We start from the raw sequence: 14,483 nt of genomic DNA, 5'->3' as shown, positions 1-14,483 counted from the left end.
CTCCTAAGACAAAGTCTTTGCCTGTTGCCAGAGAAAAGGCAGATTCTGGAGCTTCCATTGCCTTCCTTTGCCACCCTAATTCTCCCAAGGCCGTTCAGCTCACGGTTCTTTAGTTTCATTAGAACATTTGTCTGGGACAGCAACATGTTGAATGTTTTGAGAAGCAGAATTGAAAAGAGAAAGGAAACAAAAATGCAACTGTGCTATGCACATAGGCAATATCCACACCTGCTGGGGAATTGGGCTTCACAAGGGATGCAGTCCACTTCCACCGAGAGCTAGCAAAATCCTTCCAGTCACTTTGACAGGAGTGTCAAACTTCCATCCAAGAGAAATGCAGGAGTCTTAAAACTTAATTTTGATTCATTATGATAACTAACACACATCTGTAAAGGATAACAAAGGCTCAAAATGTAAAACTGTGTTGCACATTTTGACTCTTATTCCCAAAACCGACATTGATCAGGTCCCGTTCTTTTGTTTGTTGGTTTTGGTTTGGTTTTTTTTTTAAACCCTCAGAATGTTCACTCTAGCACTTGTATTGATTATATCTGGTCTGTAAGGAATACTTAATGTCAAAGAGCATTACAGAAAATGTGCTATCTTTCTGAATTTTAGCCAGCTGTTTGATGTGTAACATTGGCAGTTTAAAGCTCATGCTGAATTTTTAAACCATTTGGAAAATAAATCAGAGACTTCACTGGGACGTCTCTGATTTACACCAGCTGGGAATTTGACCCTGAGTCTTTTAGAACAGGCTAATTGCCAATCAATAGGAAAAACTTTCAGTCAGTATGTGAAAAATAGCATTCAACTGCCAGTTCATTCCCTGGCTTTTCTGGTGGAATTTTTGCAAACAAAATTGTCTCAACATTTTTAGTGGCTGCCCAGGTAACAGTTACAGGTTCTACTCAAAGCAGCTGCTATGGCTTCACATGCTTTTGGGGCAGGGAGGGAAGGAATTAGGAAGTACATGAAAGGGGGAAAAATGGGAATACAGCCATATGGGACTTATGTGCTGGGATCATTCCTCCCAGCAGATGGGTAGGGAAAGGCAAAGGATTGACTATCAACATGGAGCCAAAGGAAGGAGCACGGGTCACTGTGTCAAACTGATATCTCACATACATCATCCTGGGAGCTGCTGTGAGTCAAAACAGGTCTTAGCATAACAGTGTGCCTAAAATTAGCACCAGCTCTCTGATGCTAACCAGATTCCTAAGTAGGCACAGGAAGAAGGGTGGTGCCAGTACAGGATGATCTGTGTAGGTTGTTGAGGTATTGATGCTCAGTCTGTGGATCAAGTACGTAATAAATAGACAGCAAAAGTCAAATACCCAACCTGAAAAAGTGCTCAGCCCAGGTCTGGCCAACATCTGCCCCCACAGAGGGCCACAGCATCACCTGAGTATGGGCTCCTATGGGAGGTGCTGACATCCATCTTTTGAGTAACAGCCTCAGAAGCATTTATAGCATTTTCTATAAATGGTTATAGCATTTGCCCAGGGGCTGGGGCCAATCTCAGCAGCAAGCTGTAGAATTTAGCTTTCTCCTCGCTTCTGCTGTCTGTAGTCTTAACATTTATCTTGCCAACTTGATAGATTAGGCCTATGATTGCATGGTATTTTGGGTAAAGCAGAACATTCAAGGCCAAACAGAAGACCTAAAATAATCTTAGGCCTGGTTTTCTACTTTTCCCCAATGTCTCCATATATGAGGCTGCTAGTGAGCTGCTCTCATCAGACACCCCAAAACTGATATAGTAACCCAGCAATATTGTTCATTTCATCTGTTCTTGCTAATAACTTTTTTTAGTCATATGGAAGATGGATGGAAAAGACCATTTGAAAGATGGCACATTGGCATCTCCCCATCTTGGATTCCTACCTCTCGGCCGCTTGGCTTGTGCAGCAGGTCTGCTGTTCTTGGCTGGGTCTGGAGCAGCAGGCACACAAACGGCCCAGGTGGAATTATCTATTTTTAAACTGGTTTCTGCATCAGCAGAAATTGGAAGCTGATCTATAACTCCAAAAGAGCATCAAATCTCTCTTATACCCACTCTCACACTAAGCTCACATCCCATTTCCCTGAAGTTAAAGCTTTACTCAGAGAAATCAGCTCCAGGTGGATGAATTTCCTAGAATGTGCATTCATTAGTTACTGCTGGCATAGCACAGTGAAGGTGGAGAATGTTACACAAGCAAGTAATAATGCTACTAATATGTGCTACTATTAAGGCTATTAAAATACCAACTGGCATTGCAGAAAATCTGGTGTCATTAAATACATATTAGGGCTTTATAATGAACAATCAGCGCGACTGGTCCTGTGCAATCTTGGCAGACAGAGTTTTAGAGGAACACGTTCACTTCACAGCTTTGTAGCGCTGGGACTGTTACTCTGTGGTGGGATTTGAAGGCAGAGCAGCGAGGGCAGTGGCGAGCATCGCTGTGGAGGCAGGTCTCGGGTGCAGCACTGCAAGCAGGCTCTGCTCTCCGCAGCTGCCTGCACCCTGGTCTGCCCGCACCCTGGTCTGCCCGCACCCTGGCCCGCGACACCGCCACCCTCCACATGCCAGTGAGCTCCTGGGCAGGGAAAGGAACGGCCATGACATGTACCTGAGCTGTGTCCAGATGGAGTGTCTGAACAGTGCAAAGGTTTGGAGGAAAGGGGAAGGTGAGGGTGAAATGTGACCTCTGGGCTCTGGGGCCCCATCTGCTCTGCAGTGGGTTGAGGCACTCGTAGGTGAGTTGCTGGGCTACTCCTTGGCTGGTGTATTGGCAGCCAGCTTTGCTAACTCCTGCACATTTACTATTGCTTTTTAATAGCTAGAGGATTTCTTCCAGTGCTGGCTGGCAAAAGTACAGAGTACAGAAGAAATAATAGTTTTCATCTATGAAGGAGAGCATTTGGCTGGGGTTAGCTTGTATATGGTTTTCTCCAAGCATGTCCACTTTTTCTGGAACTGAAAATTTTGTCTTGCATTTCTATTCATGTTCGTGGCTACAGATGAGATCAGATCACTGACATTTGAGTACTGAATCTGTCCCTTTCAAGAAACAGCATGTCTATTTTGTGCATGCTGCAGATCCAATGTATCTCAGACACAGCAGATGTTCTCTGCAGATCAGCTATAAAACTTTTGCCCCAGAAAGTCAACACTTCCCAGAGGTGCTGGACCACTGCTCAAGCCACACTAGGTTTAACCTATGTGGTGTGGAGAAATGACTGAAAACTCACAAAGCCAAATGTCAGTAAGAGCTTCATGCCTATTGTTTTTAATTGGTGGCTTTTAAGTCACTCACGTAATGATTCCAGTAAATACCTGCTCTTTTATAGCATGTCCAGCCTGTGAATCTTAAAATGCTTTTACAAAGGTTATAAACAACCATTTTACAGATAGTCAAACTGCAGTCCAAAGAGACAGTCTTGCAGCTGGCTGATGGCTGAGTCAAGAACAGGACAAGAGCCCCTGGACCCCAAATGAACGTGCTACCCCCAAAGCCAAAGGATGAACAGGATCACACCTTACCACAAACTATTGCAACTGTACATCCTGCAAAAGAAGACGTCGCCAAGCACAGCACAGGGATGGCCTAATGGACAAATCATCCTTTCTTTGCCTCAGAAATCTATAATGTTTCCTCCGGGGTCTTTCTCATGCTTTTTTCAGTGCTTGTCGTTAAAAGCACTGGCATAGTTCTTGTCAAGACAGTGCAGTTACAGCAGCATACATCTGTTGAACTCCTGATCCTATCTGTTCTCAGCAAAAGCAGCTAAATGTGAGGAATGGTACCAGAAATACCAGACCTATGGTCTGTCTCCAATGGGTGCTTTCATTCATTCATTCAAAAAAAAATAATCACAGACAGACTTGCATAGAAAGAACTAAAAACATGAATTCCAATCAGCAGGGGTTTTCAGAGTTTGCCAAGTGAAGCTCTGAGCAGTTTACCTGTCTTAACTGGTTTAGCTAAACTACATCATATCCTTTCCTGAATGCTTTTTAACTGGTAAAAGTAGCTTTAATTCACCCTGTCTCCCTTTACTCCTAGAGTGACTTAAAGAAACTTGAGCAAAGGCCCTTTACTTTTGAATAAGTGCCACACGAAGGTTTTAACATGGTCAGTCCCACTCACTTTAAGTGCCCGACTTTAGCTACTCCACAGCACCATTCCCAGCTCTCCCCATCCACCTGCTCCCAGTTCCAGCTGCTGAATAGAAAAGTCCAAAATTACTAACTCCTGAGCCTGTGGTAGCAAGCCTCAAAAGATGGTCCTCAGGCTCAAGATCTAGAAAGCAAGGAGGAACTCAGCTGAAAAGCATCTCTAAAATCTTTGTGAAGTGAGCAGCTCCGGTGACCTGCCTCATTCTCACAGGCTGTTAACAAACCAGCGCTGCTCCTGTACAGCCTGCTCTGCAGCGCTGGGAACGAAGCCCCCCTGGGCACACACCTTCGGGCGTATGGCACCACTGGGAGAAGAGCTATGAACTCCCATGTGGTGCCTGGTTAATGTTTATTTAGTTCACAGTATTAAAACCTGAGCTATAGACATAAAAGCACTGTGAGAACTGTCTTGTCTACTTGCTGAAAATGTTATTGCATATACAGAATTCAACATAAAGGAACTACAGTCTATGAAAAGGTATTTCTTTATGTTGCCACCAAACCTATGAAACAGAAATCTGCTTTAGCTGTAGCAGATTAGCTTTATCTACATGGTTTGCCTACTTCCCGAATATAATGCAGTAGCTGAATTTTACATTAAAATCTTTACATTTTTATGTTCTATCCTTTTTGGGGATCAGTTAATGAATAATACCCACAATTTTATCATGTTATCTGAGTGACTTGATCTCTCTGACCAGATCAACCAATTTCTTTCAGTCAAGCTTCAAGGCAAGTGTTAATGGGGAAAAATGTAAAATTTACTTTTTTAGAAATCTTCTCTCCCTTCAAATAAAATTTGCTGTTTCCTTAAGAGGTTCTTTGAAGAAAGCTTGCTCATTAAAATATTAATTGGAAACAGAGAGAAAAGGGTCATGAACAGAGTCACATATCTATTGAAATCTGCCTAGAGGAATGTGATTACCTAGTTTCTCAAATAGACTTTGTAGCACTGATCAATTCATTGCATTGAAAAGCACAGCAAAATAACCTTTATAATCTTCTCTTTGCTCAGTAGATTTGATGGTGTTGAAATGAACAAATATAAGGAGAGGATTATGACTTTTTCATATTATCTCCTGGGAAAGGACCACTTCCAAAATAAGGTAAACCTTTCTGATGATTTAAAAGAGAGGAGCGACATCACATTTCCTTATTCCAGACTTCACTATTGAGTACATATTTTTACACAATGCAATCCAAATCTTTTTCCAGGATGACTCAAGACATAAGGAAAAAAAAAATGTTTTCTGACTGTGTCTGCCGTGGTAACTTTGTGTCCCATTGCTGGCTTCCAGGGCTCTGCTTTCTGAACAGTTCAGAGTCCCTTCCTCTGCCACGGTGCTGCGGGCAGGAGCCCGGGCAGCTGGTGAAGCAGCACAGCAACAGGGTCAACAAACCAAACTCCTCCATGCGATTAGCCCAGCCACGAAGTGAGAGGGAATCAGAAATGCAGCCCGTTTACAGTGGCAGAGGTGGGCACCCATTTGCTTTGCTCCTGCTCATATGAGGAGCAGGATTTGTACAGCTCCTTGGCAACTCTGTCCTGCTTCTGCTGGACAGGGTTTTGAAGAGTAATCAGAAAAGATTTCTGGGTCTCCAGCAGCATACTGACATATGGGCAGGGCTTTCATAAATGTGCTAGGGCTGCCCAAGCATCCCTATGGCCTGCTGTTACATGGCCTTGCTTGCCAGTGGGTTATGTCTGGCTTGACTAAGGAGGCCTGGTGCACTAGTTCCTGAAGAGCCCAGTAAAAGGTACAAACAGAGTCACTTCAAGCCTCCAGCTGTCTGTCACACTTCTGACTCGTGCTGACATTTCAGAAGCTTGCAGCTTTTCCAATGGCCTGTTTTTGTTCTCTTTACATCTCTGATCAGGGACTTGAGTTTTTACAAAGCACCAAGTGCTTCCGTCTGCATACCAAGAGCACTCACCCCTCCTGATTTCAAACGCTGGGAGGAGGTTGGGATCGCTTTGTTTGCTGTGCCAAAGAGTACATGCTGTAACAAGTGAATGTGGGCATAAGTGGTGTGCCACAAACTTCACTCCGTGCCACTTAGGGAAGGACTGGAAGAACTGGATTTCTGCCAGCCAGTATAAAGGTAAGGTAGCCGGGGAACAGGCAGTCCTGGTAGCTCTCTCCTGCAGAGCCTTGTAAGCAGCAGATCTCATCAGAACCAGGTAAAAAAACTCTGCATGAATTTGCTTATTTTGGTTTAAGCCTGCTACTGTTTGAGCTGGGTCATTCTAAACTAAGGGTGGGATTCAGGTATATCCCACCTGGCCTCCAGCTGCTGTCCCAAAGGGACATGGGACTGCTGTGCATCCTGTGTCATACCTGCCAACCCCATGGAGATACCTGGGAAAGAACAGGGCAGTTATAATGTACTGTATATAGACAAGTGAATCATCACCAAGTGTTTTTACAACTGTTTGCACTGGGGTTTGGGGGGGGGGGTTAGTCTGCATAAATTTGCGTTTAGAAAAGAAATGTCTGTGTCCTAAAGCATAGGGATACTCAGGAAGGTGGTTTGTTTTGCTGTGCTTACTCATAGACGTGCACTGGTGGCAACCACAGTGAGCCAAGATGCCTACATCTAGCAGACAGATATTACCGAACTCCTTAAAAAACCACTGCTCAGGCACTTCCTAGTACTCTAGACCGCTACATTCCTTCAGCACATCAGGCCTTCCTAGTAATGTCTCATCACCACCTGACCCCTCTTGCCACGTGGCTACTTGGAGACCTATTTCACATTTGTGACTTGGTGGGATTCTCTGGAAGTGTCATCTATCTGACTGCCAGAGGGTGATTTGTGAAGTGTCCTTAGAGCATATCGCCTGGACGTCTGAGGGAAAGCCAGCTAGTAGCGATAAACCCCAATTCTATCTCATTTTATTCAACAGGCTAGCATTGTAGGAAATGTGTTTGAAAGACCTGTTTGCTGATCTTGTTTGGGAGCAGGGACTTAAACCCAGGCCTCCTGCGCTTCTAACTAAGCTTGGTGAATCTTTAGATAGTGATGCAAAAAATAAGAAGTACTTTTGCTGAAACATTACAGGGCGGGGGGGGGGAACTGTGAGCTTTCGTAGACGTAACATGGTTCCTTTCTCAGAACAGAAAGCCAGAGACGAGGGTGTTGGGGCTGCGAAGGCCGGCTGCTCCAGCAGGATGGTCGGCTGGGAGCTGAGGTGACCCCAGGCTGGGCCATGCCCTCACCAAAGGGCGCAGTCCCATGGGGACTGGACATGGCAGGCCGAGCCAGTTGCTGGTAACAGGGCCCACTGACAGCCCCACACGAGGCAAGCGATGAGCCGGCTCCAGAGAGCCCAGTCAGGAGCAGCAGCAGATGAGGCCGGAGACGAGATGACAGCGTGGGCCCGAGCGATCCACCCAGGAGACAGGGACAGGGACAGGGCTGGCGACGGGCACCCCTGCAGCGTCTCTGGGGCGAGGACCCAGAGCCCCAGGCTGAGCCAAAATGGGGCTCCTGGGCCATGGGCTGGGGGGGAGGGAGGCCCCAGGGGAGGCTGGGCCGGGACAGAAAGGCCATCAGGGCCTTCAGGGCCGTGGTGGAGAAGCATTTGAACCCTTTTTGTCAAAGAATCTCCAAGGCATGGAAGATGGGGGCTCCAGGCATGAGATGAGCCATATCCTTGGGATGAGCCATATCCTTGGGATGAGCCCTATCCATGAGAAGCTTTGGATGCTGTGACATGGGTACGTCTCCTAATGTGACATGGGTACCTCTCCTCATGTCTTGGTGCAGCAGGAAGAACCCTCAAGTTCCCTAAACTACCAGCAGTGTGCCCTAGCTGGGTGTTTGAGAAAGGCAGGGCAAGAGAGTTTTTTGAGGCCTGCAAGTAACACATTTAAAAACAGATCCCTCCCTATAAGGTAAGGGCTCTGCAGGCCGTGGATGAAGTGCTGGATTAAGACCTCTTGGAACTGCTCTGGCTTCAGTCCTTAACATATTTTGTGGCCATACAAAAGTCTATGATTGTTTTTCACCTTCAAAATGTTCCTTAATTCATCATCTTCATGAGATCTGCTGTGGAAACACTGGCACCAATTACTCCTAATACAATTTCTTTTTCTGACTGGAATTTACATATTTATTAAAGCATTGTCTGCCTCATTTAACCTTAGGATTGAATAGAGAGAGGTCAGGAATGTAAAGAAATAGAAATACAAGGAAAATAAAAGCATATTTGAAGGAACCTCTAAAGTAACAAACTAAGTTAAGCAAAAGAGTAGCTCTACCACACAGATTCTCTGCTGACAAGCTTGGAAACCCCTCCAAATAGCATCTAAAAGCTATGAAATTCCATTTGCTTATGCACAGTCCCCTCATTTTTAGCACATTTTAGCACAAAGTTTCTAATATTCTAAATAGTCAGAAAAAAAATTCAAAAGCTTTATGCACAGATATAGCAAGCAACCTAAAATATACATTGCTTCCTTTGGGAAAAAAATAGCTGAACTTATGTGAGGAGTATCTACTAAAAGATGTTCTGGAGGATACTGAGCATCATTTCACAAATATATTGCTCAATTTGTCAAATTTATTTACACATAGACAGGCCTGCTATAAATATTATAGCATTGGTTACTGCTTTTAACTGTGTTAGCTTTGATAACAAGACTGTGTGTTGGAGTTTTATTGTGTACATTAATTCCCACCAGTCTGGCATTGTATGCATTAAAATATCTATTTAACAGACCACAAGTAGGGGATAAAATATCAGAAATAACTCTCAGAATTGACACATACTCAAGATGTTGTCTTCCTACTAAATTAATGACAACAGTAATGGTAGCAAGATTTCAAAAAGTCACATTCTTCTCTTAGAGAGACACAGTTAGGGAAAGAACATGATGCTGGCAGGTAGACAAACTCTGTCGGTACAAAATGGTAGAGCCTGTTAATCTTTGCCAGCTCATTGTGTTTGCACATGCTAATAGCAATAAAGAAGGTGCTGTCACTTGGAAGTATTTATATCAAGGTACTACAATCATCTTTCATGCAGTTGAGCAATGTATGAAATAAAATAGTTTTTCGGGTGTTGTAACAACACCTGTTTTTGACGTAAGAAAACACCTTACAGCCTGAGCAGGGCCTGCTGTATCCCTGTTTATCAACACATTGTGGGGGGCATAAGTTATGATAAATCTGTTTTTACCATTAGTTCAACTTGTAAGCAGCGTAAAGCAGCCCATAAGACAAATCAACAAAACAAGACTTTAGAAGTGAGAATGCAAGGGTTTGGTTTTTTTATTAAATCATAAATAAAATGTCACCTGTCAAAATATACCTCCTCCTTTTCCTTGTCCAAGGGAGATGAGTAGAAAAAAAGAGAAAAGCGCAACAGGTAGGGTAGAAATGCAGGCAATGGCTTAGGAATTCAGTCACTTTTCCCCCAGATTGATGCCCTGAAGGGAAGGGCTCTGGCCATGGCATGACCCCAGCCCAGAGCACTCAGCAGCTGCAGAGGAGCAACCCAGAGGAGGAGCTAATCCTGCTCCTGCTAAGTATGAGGTGTCAGTGCCCTGGGCCAGGTTTGACCCTCAGAGCCAGGGCAGTGCCAGGGCTTCTAAAAGAAACCTGCAGGCAAAAGGCAAGGCTTGGGGAAAAAAAGAAAAGTTTTGGAACAACTGTGAGAGATCTTAATTTTCAACTGCATTTTCCAGCAGTTATGTCCTCTTATTTCCAAGGGATTCAGATAATGCAACCCAGATGCCTCTCTGGCTATCACTTTAAAGGATCCAAATTTTTTTCAGTCAGGAAATGAAAAAATCCTTTTATAGCTGTTTCATTTCAACAAATGATTTTGCCTTCAGCTTTTTCACTTATAAGTAAATACAAAATCAAAATTAAAATGAAAAGTAATTTAAAATGACAAACAAACTTTTTTTCCAAAATATTTTTATATTGTTGCAACTTTCTTTCCCCTTTTTACTGAGATTTTATGTTGGAGAAAAAGTAAACAATTTAATACATCTCAGAAATATATTTGTTTAAAAGTAGTGTCCTTTCTAATGCCAAACAGCTTTTCCAGCAGCTCTACCTCCTGCACTTTAAATACTGAAGTCAAACTACTCTTTAAAACATTTGCTCAATGCATTCTGCAGAATGCTACATATCATTTGGTCATTTTCACCCGTGCAGAGGGTCTTTAATATCTCAAAGGCAGAGATGTTTAAAATGCAAATAAACATGCAATGGGGATAATTTTTCTAAAATTTATACTGTTGACTCTATGATCTGTGTTTAAGAATGTATTTTACCAACCAGTTCCAACTGATTTAAATAGAATTCTGGCTTTGAAATCCTTTAAATATTTAAGTCATTCTGTGGGCCTAAACCTTAACTCTTTCTGGTTTAATTTATATTGATATTGGTAATTCAGGGATTACAGCACTGAAAATAGGAACAAGAAATACCACCCAAATTCAAGTGAGAACTGGGGCTAGAGAAGCGGGTTCAGTAACAGTCACCTGCACCTTTCAGTGATCCTTGCCCAAAGCCTAAAGAAAACTAAGCTTGAACTCTTAGAAGAAAAAAAAAAAAGAGAGTTTTCTTTCAGCTTATCACAGTCCATGCTCCTTGCAATAATTTCATTTTTTTCAACTGGAAATAGAAATAGCAAAAAATGCCACAAGATATCCTACTCTGATGATCCTACCAAAATCAAGAACAGAGAAATTACTGGAAATTGCATTATAAAACCTCACCTAGGAAAGTTGCCTGGTTCAGGAAACTTAGATGAGTTTCAGTTACAACTGGACAGCTTTTTGTTTTTCAAAGCTTCTGAAAATTCAGGTCTCTGAATTTCCTCTTATTTATGAAAATGTTAATATTTATACTTATGTATATAAACATCAGATTTTATACTTTAACCAACAATTTAGGCAACATAGAATGTCTAGCATGTAAAAAGGTCACAAAACCAGACACTGAGTTTACTGGCTTTGGGCGAAATTGAAGGTTCTTCCCTTTGGGGCTTGACTGCTGTTAGGTTTCCACAATGCAAAGAGCAAATACCTCAGAAAAGTCTCCTCCAAGGGTCACAAGCCAGCTGTTCCTGTCTACCACATATAAGCTGCAAAACCCACTGTTGCATTTGCTATTGCTTCAGCAAAATTATTTTTCCCCTTCAATTTTCTGCTTTATTTCTGCAAGAATTCTCTATATCCCCTACCAGTAGGTTACATTCAGCCGGGTACAATGACAGACATTCAGCCATCAGCAAACACAGCTGCTCCTGAAGTTCTGCTTGGCTGAAATATATCCCTGTGAGGTGAGCGGGATAATAAGGTTTCCTTTCTTGTAGGGAAAACTTGTGTGAGTCTGTTCAACATTGTCATACAGGACTAAGCTAGTTAAGAATACCAACAACAGCCACAATAGCTAATGGGCTTGTAAGCTGATATGCATAATGAAAAATCTGTATTAATGTTTATTAATTAACTTGGAAAAGTTAGAAAAAGATGATGTTTGAAAAAAAAAAATTCTTCCCTTTGGAAAGTAGCAAAATATGTGGAAAGTTCATATGATCACTTTATTGCCAAATAGGCTGAGTATCAGGCTAAAGGTGGGGGAAAAAATTAATATTATTATATTATAAGATATGGTGATCCAAAAGAAAAATTTAGGTCAAATGTTAGGAAAATTTTACAACAGATCCAGTAATATTGCAAATTCTTTGCGCAGAAATCTTTAAACTGTTATTTTCCATACAGACATGTCAGAGACATGGTTATCAACTGTGCAGGGAGTTCAGCTTACCCAGGACCGCAGGCTGGTACAGCCAGATTTCTGAAGAAGGAGTTAGCACAGAGTGAGCGCTGGGGACAGGACAACTAGATCAATCCCTTGCACCAGAACACACGCCAGCCACTCAGTACCTATATTTGATGGATTTGACACATAAATGCCCCATCACTTCCCTCCATAAATGTAAATCACACACTGTTCACCAGTGGATTAATAGTTGCTATTACTCTTGCAATTGTCCACAAGATCAAAGATGGAATCATGACAAGATTAGAGGAGCAGTGGAACCAGAAAGGAGGAGTTCAAGCAGGTTTAGAGTGGTTCCCTCCAAAGATATCTTACACTTTGGACCCTGAAAAAGCAGGAAAGAACCGGGATTTTGTCTGCAGCCCTTTTGTATGTGAACATGTGAGGAGGTGTTGGTTTACCCCCGCTGCCTGCCAGTTCTTCTGAAGGGACACGAAGGAATGCAATTACAGGTTGGGTCGCACCATATACCCTGGCTACCTGATCTGAGCATCTGGGCCATTAGAACATGGCAGCCAAAAAGGAGAGTGAGGGGCTTTTTGCCTACTGCCTGTGTTAGTTGTATCTGAAATTGGTACTCACGGGTCCTGGGTAGCCTCCTCTTTGTGGTAAAGAAACTTCAAAGAGCATCCTGTCTCCCCACTCAGGGGCAGCATGGACTGTGAAAGGAGCTTCAATGTTTGTGGCTTTAGGCATTTTGCTGCCTGACAATCTCATCTTTTACTGACCTAAATTCACATTTTTTGCAGTTGCTTCAGGGCATTCACAGAAGGCTGACTCCACTTTGAAGATGGAAATGTTATAAATGTGAAACACCCCTGTGATTATTTACATGCAAATTTACATTGTATCAGTCATTTACATTATAGCAATCAAAACGATAAGGTCAGAATTCAGGGAAAGGTCATTTCTGCCTGAAAATAATGTGCCACTCAAAAATATTTGACCAACTCTAAGCTGAGCTCAGGTAGAACAATTGATAGATATCACACGTCCTTTCCTCAGATATCGAACACGAAGCTTTCAAAACTACAATGAAGTTGTTACATACTGCCTTCCTGTGGCTCCTGAAAATATTTCCACTCCAAGTTTCACCATAAAAATGCCTTACTGCAGAGCAGTTGTTCCTGTGATACATTTACAACGTAATCCTCTCCCTCAGCTCATGGCAATTTAACAGCCCTATTCCACTAAATTCCTTACATTCTAAATCTTCAGGTAACTCTAGAGCCTGGTCCTGCTCATAGTACAGGCAATGAAAAAAAGTATGTTAATTTTAATAGCACAGGATCAGATCCTTAGGCAAGGCATTTTATCAGTTTTTTTTCTCAAACTGGTAATAAATGCAGTAAACAAATATATTTACTGGACCTCCTCAGTCAGTATACATTTATTCTCTTTCCTTTGTTCCTTTCTATTTGCAACCTCTAATTTTTTACCATTCTATTTGCAACCTCTAATTTTTTACCGTGTAGTTGCCTTTTTTACCCTCCCATCCTATTTCTGAATTGCTCCTTAATTCTCCATGTAAGGCCAGTTCTCTTCCTTCTTCCTCTTCATTAAGAAAATTTGTGGTATAAGAGGGTGCTGATTCTTTTCAACCTATATTTCCATTCTGCAGTATTTTAGTTTTACCTTGCATGAACAAACTCAGAATTATTCACAAATAAAAGCAAGAAAAGATCTATCTCTGCTTGATTTTCCCTCGGAGACAAGAAGAGCCACTGAATAATTATACTCGCTGGAAACCAGAGTACATTTTCTGAGTTAGTAGCAGTTCTCAGGGAATTAGTTGTAGTAAATTGCTCAAGTTTCACAGGCCAGTGGGCTTAGGGTAAACTTAGCGGTAGCAATCAGAGGAGGAAAAATCTTTCTCCCTCAAGGAAAGAAAGATAGTTGGAGAAAAATAATATAAAGCATTTGCTCAGTGAAAGAGTTGTATCTAGGAAAAGAAATGCTAAAAGAGAATAACAAATACCTGTGGCTGACAAACTAGTGGCTTCATCTAACTGCAGAAAAATACCAATTAAATTTTATGTAGCAGTGGGACATCATGAAGCAGTATCCCTGCATTTGCAATATTGCACACTGATCTGAGCAGGACTCTACCTCAAAAATATGTTAAGCATTATAAGCAATTTAGGGAAAAAGAATATGAACAGGAATTGAAGAGACCACCATATACATAAAAAAAGACAAAAATGACTGAGTATGCAACGTTTCCTGGTAAAAGAGGACAAAATAATAGACTGTAATAAAAATTGCTGTAGATGCAAGAAAAGGGAGGATCTATCTAGTGTGATGTCAAAGGTTATAAATAGAAACAGTGGACTAAACCTAGGAAAGGAGGGAAAGTCTCGTGAATATTAGGGCAAAATTAAAGCTATGAGATTATTTTGTTCTATGGGAGGTATTTGAAAAGAATATGTGAATTGTTAAAGAACAGACCAGGTGACCTATTAAACTTTATCTCACTTGTAAGACTCTTGACAGCTATATTCAGAGAACG

The sequence above is a fragment of the Haliaeetus leucocephalus genome, unplaced genomic scaffold (assembly GCF_000737465.1).
Source record: "Haliaeetus leucocephalus isolate CR32 unplaced genomic scaffold, Haliaeetus_leucocephalus-4.0 Scaffold763, whole genome shotgun sequence".
NCBI lineage: Eukaryota > Metazoa > Chordata > Aves > Accipitriformes > Accipitridae > Haliaeetus > Haliaeetus leucocephalus.
The sequence above is the reverse complement of the archived record's forward strand: the minus strand, read 5'-3'. Positions refer to the sequence as shown.